Source organism: Pristiophorus japonicus, chromosome 1, assembly GCF_044704955.1.
Source record: "Pristiophorus japonicus isolate sPriJap1 chromosome 1, sPriJap1.hap1, whole genome shotgun sequence".
Lineage (NCBI taxonomy): Eukaryota > Metazoa > Chordata > Chondrichthyes > Pristiophoridae > Pristiophorus > Pristiophorus japonicus.
In genome coordinates, this window is record NC_091977.1 from 342,266,180 (window position 1) to 342,282,557 (window position 16,378).

At 43.4% G+C, this 16,378-nt stretch overlaps 1 protein-coding gene across 11 annotated transcripts in view; it reads right to left on the reverse strand.

Annotated features, from left to right (window-relative positions):
• LOC139273211 (cAMP-regulated phosphoprotein 21-like) overlaps positions 1–16,378 on the reverse strand; it is a 705,332-nt gene that overhangs the window by 607,337 nt on the left and 81,617 nt on the right. Inside the window, exon 1 of one of the 11 annotated variants that reach the window (XM_070889829.1) lies at positions 16,055–16,236. The exons of the other annotated variants lie outside the window; for them this stretch is intronic. The gene's annotated coding sequence lies outside the window, so the exon portion shown is untranslated. Of the gene's footprint in view, positions 1–16,054; positions 16,237–16,378 lie in introns of those variants that run through there. 11 annotated transcript variants of the gene reach the window in all.

A 16,378-nucleotide genomic window follows, 5' to 3' on the forward strand; every position in this document is an offset into this window, starting at 1 on the left:
CTCTTCCCGAGTGTAGCACAAAATGGTAATAAAATAACTGCAGGGCCATGAACACCTCTGCACTTCACTCTGCAGAAGTTGCAGACCCACCATTGGCTTTTCAGCACATATAATCTAATAATCTTTACGGTTCCCTAGATGCTTCAGAACAGGAGTTACCAAAGTTTTTGCCTTTGTGGAACATTTGGCTACATACTTATGGATCCTCAGTGGGACACGTACAAAATTTAAATCCATGTTTTTAATAACTTTTATTATCTTCGACAGATGTTGCTATTCTGATCTGGGATTTATCTACCACAGGAACAGTATCAAGAGCCATTTCCAAACTTGTATACTGGTGAAAATCAAATAGGACAAAGGAGCAAGAAATAGAAGCGTAACTAGGACTGAGCTGCCTGGGCTTCGTGGGCCGGTGGCTCATTGGCAATAACCCCTGGTTTAGAAACAGCAAAGTAAGCAAGATTAACTTTTAGGAACAAACCCTTAGAAATTAAAATTTAGATTTGTTTTTCCCTTCATTTTCTTTGTTATTGGCCACTTATTATTTCATTATCAATGGGGGCATATGACTTGGAGCTATTGAGGCAGATAGTGTGAAGGGGCTGTGTGAATATCATAGGCAGTCCCTTGAAATCGATGAAGACTTGCTTCCACTCTAAAAGGGAGTTTACAGGTGGCTGTACAGTCCAATACGAGAATTACAGTCTCTGTCACAGGTGGGACAGACAGTGGTTGAAGGAAGGGGTGGGTGGGGAGCCTGATTTGCCGCTTGCTCTTTCCGCTGTCTGTACTTATTTTTGGATGCTCTCGGCAACGAGACTCGAGGTTCTCAGCACCCTCCCGATGCTCTTCCTCCACTTAGGGCGGTCTTGGGCCAGGGATTCCCAGGTGTCGGTAGGGATGTTGCACTTAATCAAGGAGGCTTTGTGGGTGTTCTTGAAACATTTCCTCTGCCCACCTGGGGCTCGCTTGCCATATAGGAGTTCCGAATAGAGTGCTTGCTTTGGGAGTCTTTTGTTGGGCACGCGGACAATTTGGCCCGCCCAATGGAGCTGGTCAAGTGTGGTCAACAAGTACAGCCACTAACCCAAGAGGCTTCAGCAGCTACATCATTAAACCTTGTGATGAAAGTTAAGAGATGTAAAATGGTCTCACATTTGAGGTTTTCCCACTGCTTTTAATTATGTATTCTCAAAGAACTTAAAATAAAACTTCTAATTCTTATTGTAAACAGTTTGCCTGTGGTATCTACTTCCTGGAATTAACGAATGCGGAAGTGGCCTCAATACATACCAGAGATATTATCTTTTCCTCCAGCAAGCTTGCTTTAAATTTTAGCCACTTCAGCCCTCCTCCACACATTTCCTCATGTTCCTGTCTCCTGCAGTCACGACACTGGGAGCCCCTCCCCTTCACTAACTACACCTACCCAATGCCACAGTAACGTTAGGCGCTCCTTCAGCCAGAGACTATCTCAGAAAGAGGACACCACTTGATCAGATCTGCCACGCAGAGAATGGGAAGAAATAAAGGGATCACTTTCTTTCAATTGCAGATTCGAAGATTTCGCCAGATAGTTTTTGTAGTACAAAAAGTTAAAGCACGCACTTGAGCACTAAGTCCAAGACATGAAGTACAAACCTGCATTGCAAAAATAAAAAGGTACCATCAGAAGCAATAATACCTTTGCTGCACTTTACCAACACTTCTTTTTGTTTGAAGCACTACTGGGACCAGAAAGTAGTACAAAATATAATAACTGTGTTTGCATCCATAACAATTCAGAGAAACTTGGCTGTTCTTGGTCTGCTAATAAGTGACCAGTCAGCTCTCTGTTGCAAAAGATACAGGTATAAAATACATACTGAAATGTTTCACCAATTTTTGAAACTCTACCTATAAACTGGTAACACTCCCACAGTGTTGCTCAAAAGGTAGTCCAAGACCTGGCCATTTGCTGTGACCAGGCTGCAGCCTGAGCTCAACAGAAGTTCACTACTAATGTAGGTAAAGTAATATTACTGATTGGAAGGTAGAATCATTACATATCCTACTAATGCTAAGAGATACAGGGTTCCATAGATACATGCAATACTATTTACACAACTTTTACAAAGCTTGCGAAAGGTGCAAATAGATTAGTTTTTACTGCCCCAAGACATCTTATTTCAGTTATTTTGACTCCATATTTTTGCTGTGTCTCCCACAATGCATTTCCAGTATATAGTGTCAGCCAGTGGCTCACTTGGTAACATGCTTGCCTCAGAGTCAGAAGGTTGTGGTTCAAGACCCACTCCAGACACTGGAGCACAAAAACCTAGGCTCATACTCCAGTGCAGTGCTGAGAGAGTGCTGCACTGTTGGAGGTGCCGTCTTTTGGATAAGACTTTAAATCGAGACTCCATCTGCCCTCTCAGGTGGACATAATGGCACAATTTTGAAGAAGAGCAGGGGAGTTATCCCCGGTGTCCTGGCCAATATTTATCCCTCAATCAGCATTACAAAAACAAATTATCTGGTCATTATCTCATTGCTTTTTGAGAGTTTGCTTTGTTTCCTATATTACAAGTGACTACCCTTCAAAAGTACTTCATTGGGTGTAAATCGCTTTGGGACTTCTGGTGGTCGCAAAAGGAGCTATATAAATGCAAATCTTTCTTTTCTTTAAAATGCAGATACATCTAAGCCTAGGATGCAAATACTTTTATTTATTTGTTTATTTTTCCCACTCCAAAACTTTAAAAAAAGATATTTACATGATTATAAAAGATAGTGGGGGGAAATTCCGGTTGGTCCGACCCGAAAATTTTTTTCGGAAATACCTGGTGGTCACTGAAGCACCTTCGATTGCGGTCAGAGGTCTTCATTCGATGCATAGCGTATGCGGAGATGACTTCCCTGTACGTACAGAGTCATGTGGGCCTGGACCACCAATCAGTGTCTAGTATTCTCATGGAGGATAATGAGATCTCCGTTTTTACGAGTTCTCATTACTATCAATGAGAAAACCCTCCAAAAACAAAAAACACCATAAAATAAATAAATCACTTCACATATTTAAAATTAATTGAAAGTAAAGTTAATTAACTGTTTCACAAAAAATATGTATTTTTTGTAATTTCTTGTGCGTTTTAATAGGGTTTAAAATAAACTTACCTTAATGGACAGGGCTTTTAACATAAAAATGTGAGATTAAATTTTTATATGTTTTAAAACTCTTATGCTGGCAAAAGTAAGCTATACACCTGATTTTACCAGGCATCAAAGTTTGAAGGACATTCGCTGGGCAAAAATTGGGCAAATAACCCAATCTCTCCCGCACAAATGTCCTTCTCCCGGGAATACGGAGAATCTGTCGAGAAACCTTGACAGATTGGAAAAGCCGGTTTTCGGCGCATGTACATCGCGCCCCGAAAACCAGCTTTTGCGAGGCTTCGCTGAGTCCGTGCGCACTTCGTACAGACTTGGCGAGGCCAGAATTTTCGGCACATTTTCTCTTCCCCCTTAATTCCTACAGTGGAGTTCTTGCTGAAGCTGTAGCAGTTTAGCAAGGCCCAGTAAGGCCTTTCCCACTGTCAATCTCCAATGGACAGGAACAAAAGCAAACTACTGCGGAAGCCAGAAATCTGAAATAAAAACTCAGCAGGTTAGGCAGCTTCTGTGGAGAGAGAAACAGAGTTAACGTTTCAGGTCAATGATCTTATGTATGAATAAAGAGTCTGACTAGGTACTGCGAGCTCAAAGTAAAGTGTGAGCTTAGTCTTTTATTGCAGGTCTCCAGAGTGTCTCTCCAGACTGAGGCCTCCTTAAGTACCTGTGCTCCTAAGGGATTGTGGGATCCCTTGGGACTCCAGCGGATGAGCCCTCTGGTGGCTGTACAAGGTATATACAAGTTTACATATATAACGGATCTGTCGTCAGAATGGGAAGAAGTTAGCAATGCAACAGGTTTTAAACAAGTACAGACACAAGGAAAGGCGGGGGAGAGGGGAGGAAAGAACAAAAGGGAAGATCTGTGATTGGCAGGTGAGGTTAAATGACAATTCTAAAGAGGGTGCATATGTGCACAAATCGTTGAAGGCGGCAGGGCAGGTTGAGAAAGTGGTTAAAAAAGCATTTTATGGGCTTCATAAATGGAGGCAGAAAGTACAAAAGCAAGGAAGTTATCCTGAACCTTTATAAAAGCACTGGTTCGGCCTCAACTGGAGTGTTGTGTCCAATTCTGGGCACTGCACTTTAGAAAGGAAGTGATGGCCTTAGAGAGGGTGCAGAAAAGATTTACAGAATGGTTCCAGGGATGAGGAACTTCAGTTATGTGGACTGACTAGAGAAGATGGGGTTGGTCTCCTTAGAGCAGAGAAGGTTGAGAGGAGATTTGATTGAGGTGTTCAAAATCATGATGGGTCCAGACAGAGTAGAGGGAGAGAGAAACTGTTCCCATTGGCGGAAGTGTCGAGAACTAGAGGAGAGAGATTTAAGGTGATTGACAGAAGAACCAAAAGGCGATGAGAAAAAAAAATGTTTATGCCGCGATTGGTGAGGGTCTGGAATGCAGTGCATGAAAGGGTGGTAGAGGCAGACTTAATTTGGTTTTCAAAAGGAAAAGAATTTGCAGGGCTACGGGGAATGGACGGGGGAGTGGATCTAGCTGAAGTGCTCTTACAGAGAGTCGGCATGGGATCGACGGGCCGAATGGCCTCATTCTGTGTTGTAGCCATTCTATGATTCTATGACAAAAGGGCGATGGCGCAAGGCAAAAGGATATGGTAATGAGACAAGTAAAGAAACAAAAAGATGGGTCCAGAAGAGGTATAAATGGGAATACCTGTATCCGAATCATCAGCAACAGCAGCCATCCAAAAAAACGGGGCAGAGGTTATGATCTGAAATTGTTGAACTTAAAGTTGAGTCCAGAACTCAGAGGGTGCCATTGAAATATTGCAAAACAGCACTATATTTAACAATTGTAAAACATGTTGCTTCTGATTTGAAAAAAAACCCAAAAAACATTGCAAATTTTAATTTGTTTTATTATTTGAAACAGCCAAAGTTAAACAACTATTGGAAATGAGAAGTTATAATCAGAAAGTCCCTGGGCTTGATTCCTCCATCTACGCTGTGAACCATTATGATCGAACACAGCATCCCAAGGTTGAGAGAGGAAGGAAAGAAGGGCCAGGGCTACTGCTGGAAAGTGTGCAGGCGTTAGGAAAAAGACAGACTGGGCTCTACCTTGATCATCCACACCGCCTATCCCCACCAACCACCCCCCCCACCCCAATTGTACATATGGTATGTAATTATACAACCACAACATACATATTAGTATCTTAATATTTCTTAAATCAAAACCCAACATCAAAACCTAAAACATCCTCCAGTAAAATTTGACAAATTAGTAATGCTGTTCTTAAAGTTTAACACATATGAATGGGCAGATGGATAGTAGATTTCCCTATCAAAATAGAGATGAGAATATACTTCGTCCACATCCCAAGAATGAATTTTTAAATCTATCCATATAATTAAGAGTTCTGTGTCTGTAAGGCTTGGGGAAGTTAATGACATACCTACAGAATGCAAAACATACTGAGAGGAATATTTGACCTAGCAAAAAATTCAACCAATTAAAAACCAATTATCTAAAAAGGCACTTTTTTAAAAAAAAAATTAAAACTTTCATTTTAAACAACTAGCAACCGCCACGAAAAAGCAACCAATCAAATCCCAGAAATTATCCAATAATAAATTTCAAAAAAATTTAATCTACAGCAAACAGAAGAAAAATGTAAAATGTTGAAAACAAAAAAAAAGTTACCAATAATCTCGCCAATGTTATCTTCAACTACTTAGAAACGACTTTCATCCACACAGCCTTTCCTTCTCTGCAATTATCTTATTTGTAAATAATTAAGAGTTTCAGACTACAGTATTAGTTTTAAAATTACTAGTTTGAGTAGTAATACTGCAGTATTTACTGTAAGTATTTAGGCCCCAAGTTTTGTGCCGCGGCGAAAACGGCACACCTCCGAGCTGGGCGCCTGTTTTTCGCGCCGAAAACTGCGCCTAAAAAAAAATCCGATTATTCTCGAGCTCCTTGGCGCGGCGCGCTCTTCGCAGCAGGGAGCGGAGCCTAACACTCGTGCCGATTTTCTAAGCAGCAGGAGGTGGATACAATTTAAATTAGCCTTCGTGGTGCCGGCAACCCTGCGCGTGCGCGTTGGAGCGTGCGCGCACGCGCAGTCTCACACAAACATTGGCACTCGGCCATTTTTTAAAATACTGCAGAAAAAGTGAAGATTTGTTTCTTGGACCCCTGCAAAGGCTTGTAATTTAATTTTTTTGATATTTCTGTGTGAGGGAGTGCTTTTCGCAGTACTGCTGAATAAATCACCTGCTGAAATCAGCGAGTTCAGCTTTTCACTGCTAAACTTGCAGAACCGGTGCTGCATTGGTGCATGCAAATTAAGGACTGTGTGTTTGGAGAAATAAGAGTGCCAATTCAACTTTGCAATAATACGTGGTGTTGACAATGCAGCACCCATTCTGCAAATTTAAATATAAAACTGTCGATGTGGCTGCCTCTCCTTGTCCAAATGGCCTCAGTCCCCCTCACAGCTCGAAGGCTGCTGCTGTATCTTCGGCTGCCGGCCAGCCACTGACGCCGCTGATATCCTATGGCCGAATGGCCTCATGTCCGTCCGCTGCTGATTCTTTGGCTGCCGGCCAGCCACTGACGCCGCCCCTAAAGCGTGGCCGAATGGCCTCAAGAACCTTAATGAGCTGCGTGTGTCCTGCGTTGATTCTTCGGCTGCCGGCCAGCCACTGACGCTGCTGATATCTCATGGCCGAATGGCCTCGGGTCCGTCTGGTGCTGCTTCTTCGCGGCCAGCCACGAAGAGAATGAAGGCCTGTCTCAAGCACTGCAGCTCAGCTCGAAGCTTGCTGCCGCTGCCGTCAAGACACTGACGCTACACCGCTGCCTGTCTCCAACATGAAAGGCCTGCCTGAAGTACTTTCACACAGGTAGGAACATGGTTGATTTAATCTTTTCTTTGCTTATAAATTTTTATTCAGGTTGGATTTATTGCCGATGATGGGGAGGGCGCTCCAGAATCGCGCGTTTTTTTTTCCGGCGCCGTTTTCAGCGCGAAAAACGGGCGCCCAGCTCGGAGGGGCGCCCGTTTTTTATCGTGTGGAAACTTGGGCCCTAAATGTGGAGAATTCCGATTTCTAAGATACTCCGTTCTACACCAGTTGCTCCTAAAAATCAGGAGCAAATCATGTGGAAACTTGGGGCCTTAGTTTCTGGAAATATATTATTATATTCCCAGAATATAATAATCTGGCAGTGCCCACTCTTGGAATAGAGAAGAGAATATGGGGAACATTCTACGTGGCCTCCAGTGGATCAAACAGGTTAAAAAGGCGAAAGGCATAGCACCTTCATCAGCAAGACCCAACATTGTTAATATTGACTAAATTGAACCATTCAACAGGAATTGATTCCTGATTTAGCAGAGTGCAGTCATTTAAGTTTGGAGTATGTAAGCTGGATAGCAGTCATACAGAGATCCGATATAGAATCTTGATGACAGAAATTTGGATTGGCTCAGTGGCCTTTTCTCTGCTACGTAATTAAAAATATATTGTGTATTTTGTTACCCAAGCAAAAGAATGGTTGTGTCAGCAAGTAGAAAATGTTCCATTTGGTCATCCAATGTCAACATAGCACAGCTCAGTACAACATTTTTTGCACAACATCTTCCAAGTGAAAGTGTCAATTTACTGTCACATATTGTAAAGCAAAGGACAGTATTGGGCTGACCAATGGGAACATCATTTTTTCAGGAAAGGAAAGCACCGAGGTTGATATTGCACTTTACCACATGACATCACAAAGCACTTTACAACCAATTAAGTACTTTGAAGTGTAGTCACTTTTGTAATGTAGGAAAATGCTGCAATTTATGCACAGCAATTGTTCTAGCCTCCACGGGTTTTTAGAAACATAGAAAATAGGTGGAGTAGGCCATTCGGCCCTTCGAGTCTGCACCACCATTCGTGGCTGATCATTCCCTCAGTATCCCTTTCCTGCTTTCTCTCCATAACCCTTGATCCCCTTAGCAGTAAGGGCCATATCTAACTCCCGCTTGAATATATCCAATGAACTGGCATCAACTCTCTACGATAGAGAATTCCACAGGTTAACAACTCTGAGTGAAGAAGTTTCTCCTCATCTCAGTCCTAAATGGCCTATCCCTTATCCTAAGACTATGTCCCCTGGTTCTGGACTTCCCCATCATCGGGAACAATCTACCCGCATCTAACCTGTCCAATCCCGTCAGAATCTTGTATGTTTCTATGAGATCCCCCCTCATCCTTCTAAACTCCAGTGTATAAAGGCCCAGTTAATCCAGTCTCTCCTCATATGTCAGTCCAGCCAGCCCAGGAATCAGTCTGGTGAACCTTCACTGCACTCCCCCAATTGCAAGAACGTCCTTCCTCAGATTAGGAGACCAAAACTGAACACAATATTCTAGGTGAGGCCTCACCAAGTCCTTATACAATTGCAGTAAGACCTCCCTGCTCCTATACTCAAATCCCCTAGCTATGAAAGCCAACATACCATTTGCCTTCTTTACCGCCTGCTGTACCTGTATGCCAACTTTCAATGACTGATGAACCATGACACCCAGGTCTCGTTGCACCTCCCCTTTTCCTAATCTGCCACCATTCAGATAATATCCTGTCTTCGCGTTTTTGCCTCCACAGTGGATAACCTCACATTTATCCACATTATACTGCATCTGCCATGCATTTGCCCACTCAACTAACCTGTCCAAGTCACCCTGCAGCCTCTTAGCGTCCCCCTCACAGCTCACACCGCCACCCAGTTTAGTGTCATCTGCAAACTTGGAGATATTACACTCAATTCCTTCATCCAAATCATTGATGTATATTGTAAAGAGCTGGGGTCCCAGCACTGAGCCCTGCGGCATTCCACGAGTCACTGCCTGCCATTCTGAAAAGGACCCGTTTATCCCGACTCTCTGCTTCCTGTCTGCCAACCAATTCTCTATCCACGTCAGTATATTACCCCCAATACCATGTGCTTTGATTTTGCACACCAATCTCGTGTGGGACCTTGTCAAAAGCCTTTTGAAAGTCCAAATACACCACATCCACTGGTTCTCCCTTGTCCACTCTACTAGTCACATCCTCAAAAAATTCCATAAGATTTGTCAAGCATGATTTCCCTTTCATAAATCCATGCTGACTTGGACCGATCCAGTCACTGCTTTCCAAATGCGCTGCTATTTCATCCTTAATAATTGATTCCAACATTTTCCCCACCACTGATGTCAGGCTAACCGGTCAATAATTACCCGCTTTCTCTCTCCCTCCCTTTTTAAAAAGTGGTGTTACATTAGCTACCCTCCAGTCCATAGGAACTGATCCAGATTCGATAAGACTGTTGGAAAATAATCACCAATGCATCCACTATTTCTAGGGCCACTTCCTTAAGTACTCTGGAATGCAGTCGATCAGGCCCCGGGGATTTATCGGCCTTCAATCCCAACAATTTCCCCAACACAATTTCCCACCTAATAAGGATATCCTTCAGCTCCTCCTTCTCACTAGACCCTCGGTCCCCTAGTACTTCTGGAAGGTTATTTGTGTCTTCCTTCGTGAAGACAGAACCAATAAGTTTAGGGAGAGTGTTCCATATTTTCACTACACTGTGTGGAAAAAATGCTTCCTGATTTCACTCTTATATGGCCTAACAATTCTTTTTTGTTTTTATTTTGCTCTTGGGACATGGACGACTGCAAAAGCTGCATTTATTGCCCTCCCAGATCAGCCAATACTACTTCTTTGAGTGATTGGTTGTACAACTGAATGGCTTGCTAGGCCACTTCAAAGAGGATAATGTCCACAAGAGATAGATGAAGGGTGCAAAATTCACGAGAAACCCCCCCAGTGTTTGGGCTCATTCGAAAGGAAATTTAATTTGGGACTATCTACTGGAAAGTTTGAAATCCTAAAGTGCTTATGGAAGAAACTACGAACTTTAATCGAATTTTGGACTTTTACAAGACAAATTCAAGCCTGTGGGTGGGCCTAAGGAACTAAAGAGGTCAACTTAATTATTGGAACTGTCTGTGTGTTGGAACCAAGTTAAAATGTCTGGAGGAATGGACATTCACAAACCCTTCTCCACAAGAGACATTTACATACAACAATAACTCAGACGGCCAGCCATCAAACCAAACTGAGAAAAGCCATCTTCAACAACATGATGATCAAAAGGGCCCACTACAGCCTGTATGCGAAAAACCAAGCACAAAAGGACATTGCGATTACCAAGCTAATATTTCCATCAGGAAACAGTTTTAGAAATGCAACCCACCCTAGACATATTAACTTAACGAGTCCGCCAAAATATGAAAGAAAAGTCAAGTCCGCCAAATTTAAACAAAGAACTCTGAACTGATTTGGCGCGAAGATTAGAACTCAAACCGTATAACTGGCCCCCTGTTTTAACAGAGGGTATGCCATGCTACACCAGGTGCTATTCTGCGAGTATGCCATCAAGACAGGGAGAGAAACCAACTCGGCAGTTGTAAACTAACTTCTCCAGCCTCAAAGTCCTGAAGGAAGGAAGAATACCACCATCGCGGCTGCAACCGATCACAGCCAACGTGGTACCATCGAAAAACCAAACTCGAAGCAAAACTTCAACAGGAAGAAACCGAAGAATCGAAAGTTTCCACTCTACAATCTAAGTCCTGACTACCAACAGGTGAAAACATTACCGAGAGACTTTGAACCTATTTCTAAATTAAGGAAACCGGGTGCTTACCCCAAAGATCAAAAACACGCCTTACCGCATCAGCGGACTCAACCCAACTGAAGATTGCGCAGCAAGTCTTCTCCGACGTTCGGGGTACGGCAAGCAGAACCTACAGAATTCAACGAACCCCGAAATCGCGAACTACCGCTAACTGACCAGAAAGGATTGGTAAGCATTGTCCCTGCCCACCCTGGAGTCTAACCTAGCTAGGATTAGGTATTGGGAGGTGGGAGGTGTAATTTTTACTGTAACCCCCTTTGAATGCATTGTTCTTTATTGGAGTGATTATAAGTTTGACATTGATCTTATTACAGATAAGAAAATGCAAAGTTCTTTTGCATCAATCCAGTTGTCCTTTGCATTTTATCACACTCCCCAAATAAATCCAGAGTCTGGAACCCAAGGGAGTGGGAGCGATTCGAACTGCTCAAGTAGGTCAGAGTAGCAAGGAGTATCGTAATAAGGTGGATTAATTAACTGTGCAAATAGATGTTAACAGATATGATGTGATTGGGATTAGAGACATGGCTCCAGGATGATCAGGACTGGGAACTCAACATCCATGGGTATTCAACATTCAGGAAGGATAGAATAAAAGGAAAAGGAGGTGGGGTAGCATTGCTGGTTAAAGAAGAGATTAATGCAATAGTTAGGAAGGACATTAGCTTGGATGATGTGGAATCTATATGGGTAGAGCTGCAGAACACCAAAGGGCAAAAAACATTAGTGGGAGTTGTATACAGACCTCCAAACAGTTGTAGTGATGTTGGGGAGGGCATCAAACAGGAAATTAGGGGTGCATGCAATAAAGGTGCAGCAGTTATCATGGGTGACTTAAATATGCATATAGATTGGGCTAACCAAACTGGAAGCAATACAGTGGAGGAGGATTTCCTGGAGTGCATAAGGGATGGTTTTCGAGACCAATATGTCGAGGAACCAACTATGGGGGAGGCCATCTTAGACTGGGTGTTGTGTAATGAGAGAGGATTAATTAGCAATCTTGTTGTGCGAGGCCCCTTGGGAAAGAGTGACCATAATATGGTGGAATTCTACATTAGGATGGAGAATGAAACAGTTAATTCAGAGACCATGGTCCAGAACTTAAAGAAGGGTAACTTTGAAGGTATGAGGCATGAATTGGCTAGGATAGATTGGCGAATGATACTTAAGGTGTTGACTGTGGATGGGCAATGGCAGACATTTAGAGACCGCATGGATGAATTACAACAATTGTACATCCCTGTCTGGCGTAAAAATAAAAAAGGGAAGGTGGCTCAACCGTGGCTATCAAGGGAAATCAGGGATAGTATTAAAGCCAAGGAAGTGGCATACAAATTGGCCAGAAATAAGAATTAGGAACAGGAGTAGGCCATCTAGCCCCTCGAGCCTGCAGTGAACCTGGGGACTGGGAGAAATTTAGAACTCAGTAGAGGAGGACAAAGGGTTTGATTCGGGCAGGGAAAATAGAGTACGAGGGGAAGCTTGCAGGGAACATAAAGACGGACTGAAAAAGTTTCTATGTAAAGAGAAAAAGGTTAGTAAAGACAAACGTAGGTCCTCTGCAGTCAGAATCAGGGGAAGTCATAACGGGGAACAAAGAAATGGCAGACCAATTGAACAAGTACTTTGGTTCGGTATTCACTAAGGAGGACACAAACAACCTTCCAGATATAAAAGGGGTCAGAGGGTCTAGTAAGAAGGAGGAACTGAGGGAAATCCTTATTAGTCGGGAAATTGTGTTGGGGAAATTGATGGGATTGAAGGCTGATAAATCCCCAGGGCCTGATGGACTGCATCCCAGAGTACTTAAGGAGGTGGCCTTGGAAATAGCGGATGTATTGACAGTCATTTTCCAACATTCCATAAACTCTGGATCAGTTCCTATGGAGTGGTGGGTAGCCAATGTAACCCCACTTTTTAAAAAAGGAGGGAGAGAGAAAACAGGGAATTATATACCGGTCAGCCTGACATCGGTAGTGGGTAAAATGATGGAATCAATTATTAAGGATATCATAGCAGCGCATTTGGAAAGAGGTGACATGATAGGTCCAAGTCAGCATGGATTTGTGAAAGGGAAATCATGCTTGACAAATCTTCTGGAATTTTTTGAGGATGTTTCCAGTAGAGTGGACAAGGGAGAACCAGTTGATGTGATGTATTTGGATTTTCAGAAGGCTTTCGACAAGGTGCCAAACAAGAGATTAATGTGCAAAGTGAAAGCACATGGGATTGGGGGTAGTGTGCTGACATGGATTGAGAACTGGTTGTCAGACAGGAAGCAAAGAGTAGGAGTAAATGGGTACTTTTCAGAATGGCAGGCAATGACTAGTGGGGTACTGCAAGGTTCTGTGCTGTGGCCCCAGCTGTTTACATTGTACATTAATGATTTAGACGAGGGGATTAAACGTAGTATCTCCAAAATTTGCAGATGACACTAAGTTGGGTGGCAGTGTGAGCTGTGAGGAGGATGCTATGAGGCTGCAGAGTGACTTGGATAGGTTCGGTGAGTGGGCAAAATGCATGGCAGATGAAGCATAATGTGGATAAATGTGAGGTTATCCACTTTGGTGGTAAAAACAGAGAGACAGACTATTATCTGAATGGTGACAGATTAGGAAAAGGGGAGGTGCAACGAGACCTGGGTGCCATGGTACATCAGTCATTGAAGGTGGGCATGCAGGTACAGCAGGCGGTTAAGAAAGCAAATGGCATGTTGGCCTTCATAGCAATGGGATTTGAGTACAGGGGCAGGGAGGTGTTACTACAGTTGTACAGGGCCTTGGTGAGGCCACACCTGGAGTATTGTGTACAATTTTGGTCTCCTAACTTGAGGAAGGACATTGAGGGAGTGCAGCGATGGTTCACCAGACTGATTCCCGGGATGGCGGGACTGACATATCAAGAAAGAGTGGATCAACTGGGCTTGTATTCACTGGAGTTCAGAAGAATGAGAGGGGATCTCATAGAAACATTTAAAATTCTGATGGGTGTAGACAGGTTAGATGCAGGAAGAATGTTCCCAATGTTGGGGAAGTTCAGAACCAGGGGTCAGAGTCAAAGGATAAGGGGTAAGCCATTTAGGACCGAGATGAGGAGGAATTTCTTCACCCAGAGAGTGGTGAACCTGTGGAATTCTCTACCACAGAAAGTTGTTGAGGCCAATTCACTAAATATATTCAAAAAGGAGTTAGATTTAGTCCTTACTACTAGCGGGATCAAGGGGTATGGCGAGAAAGCAGGAATGGGGTACTGAAGTTGCATGTTCAGCCATGAACTCATTGAATGGCAGTCCAGGCTCGAAGGGACAAATGGCCTACTCCTGCACCTATTTTCTATGTTTCTATGTTTCTAGAGGTGAACCTGACCCCCAGGACCACCCCTTACACAGAAGTAGGCCTAACCAGGTGTAGTAGGTTCCCTGAAGGTCATTCGTGAACGAATTGGGTTTTTGCGACAATTTGCCAATCCACAAATAACAAGATTTATTGAATTTCATTTCGCAATTTACCATGGTGGGAATTGAACTCTCAACCTCTATATTGTGCGAGTCCACTGCGATAACCACTACACTACTCTACCCATCTATTACTTTAGTTATATAGTTCAGTTATTCATTCCACACATACTATAATTGTGTATCACTACATTGGTAAGATTTCCATGTATTCTTTAAGAAAACTTTGATACAAATGTTTGAAAAATTAGCTGGAAAATTAATTGCCACATACAATACAAATAATGCTACTACTGCTAAAAGATTATTTTCATGTTATTGGCTATTACCTATTGAAACATTTCAGAGATTGGTTAACTATCATAGGCAGTCCCTCGGAATCGAGGAAGACTTGCTTCCACTCTAAAAATGAGTCCTCAGGCGGCTGAACAGTCCAATAACAAGAACCAAAGTCCCTGTCACAGGTGGGACAGATAGTCATTCAGGATAAGGGAGGGTGGAACAGGTTTGCCGCATGTTTTTTCCACTGCCTGCACTTGGCTTCTGCATGCTCTCGGCGATGAGATTCGAGGTGCTCAGCGCCCTCCCGGATGCACTTCCTCCACTTAGGGCGGTCTTTGGCCAGAGACTCCCAGGTGTCAGTGGGGATGTTGCACTATATTAGGGAGGCTTTGAGGGTGTCTTGTAACGTTTCCTCTGCCCACCTTTGGCTCATTTGCCGTAAAGGAGTTCCGAGTAGAGCGCTTGGTTTAGGAGTCTCGTGTCTGGCATGCAAACAATGTAGCCTGCCCAGCGGAACTGATCAAGTGTGGTCAGTACTTCAATACTGGGGATGTTGGCCTGGTTGAGGACGCTAACATTGGTGCGTCTGTCCTCCAAGGAGGTTTGTAGGATCTTGCAGAGACATCGTTGGTGGTATTTCTCCAGCGACTTGGTGTCTACTGTACATGGTCGATGCCTCTGAGCCATGCAGGAGGGCAGGTATTACTATAGCCCTGTACACTATAAGCTTGGTGGCAGATTTAAGGGCCTGGTCTTCAAACACTCTCTCTCCCTCAGGCAGCCAAAGGCTGCACTGGAGGCGGTGTTGAATCTCGTCGTCAATGTCTGCTCTTGTTGATAAGAGGCTGCCGAGGTATGGAAAATGGTCCACGGTGTCTAGGGCCGCGCCATAGATCTTGATGACTAGGGGGCAGTGCTGTGCGGCGAGGACAGGCTGGTGGAGGTCCTTTGTCTTACGGATGTTTAGCGTAAGGCTAACATCACAAAGCGGTTGGCCACAGGATGATGTGCAAACATTTGCATTTAGATAAAATAGATAGAACTGCACTTTAAAAGAACAATCCACAAATAGGCCAGTGCTTATTAAATCAGTGATACATTCTAGCATATGCTGTGAGAATTTCACTGCATCAACGGTCCTTATAAATTTATAGCAGCAAAATATTAGTATATTGATCCACAGAACTGATTAATCTTCTACAACATTTTTCTGGATAAAGTAAATGTTTCCAGTGTTACTTTTTGGATTAGCACTGTTACTGCAACAACAAAATCATATTTTAAATATTCTTGATGCACAGTAAGAGCAGGAATCAGATCTGAAATATTTAACAGTAGTTACGTAGGCTGAATCTTCCACTGAAATACATGAAGTATCAACATGCAGATAAGTGACCTGGACCACTAGGTAGAGTTCATGTGGCGAGAAGGACAATACCATGCACTTGCCTCACCTGACAGCTCAGTTAGTAAATTGTGGTTGCACACTGGGTAACGGACCATGGAACACCAGGAAGATCCAAGGGTCAAGCCCAAGTCGGAGCTGAATTTGCTGATTTCAACCGGAGTGGCAGCAGGAGCACCAGAAATGTGCAGGTGTGGGTGTCGGGTGAGGAGAGGATCGGGCTCTGCTGCGATGCCTTCACAGTCTAATGACCTGTTGATTTTCTCCGTTTAGAAAGAAAGAATTTGCATTTATATAGCACCTTTCATGACCTCAGTACATTCCAAAGCACTTTAGTGTAGTCACTGTTGTAATGTAGGTAAATGCGACAGCC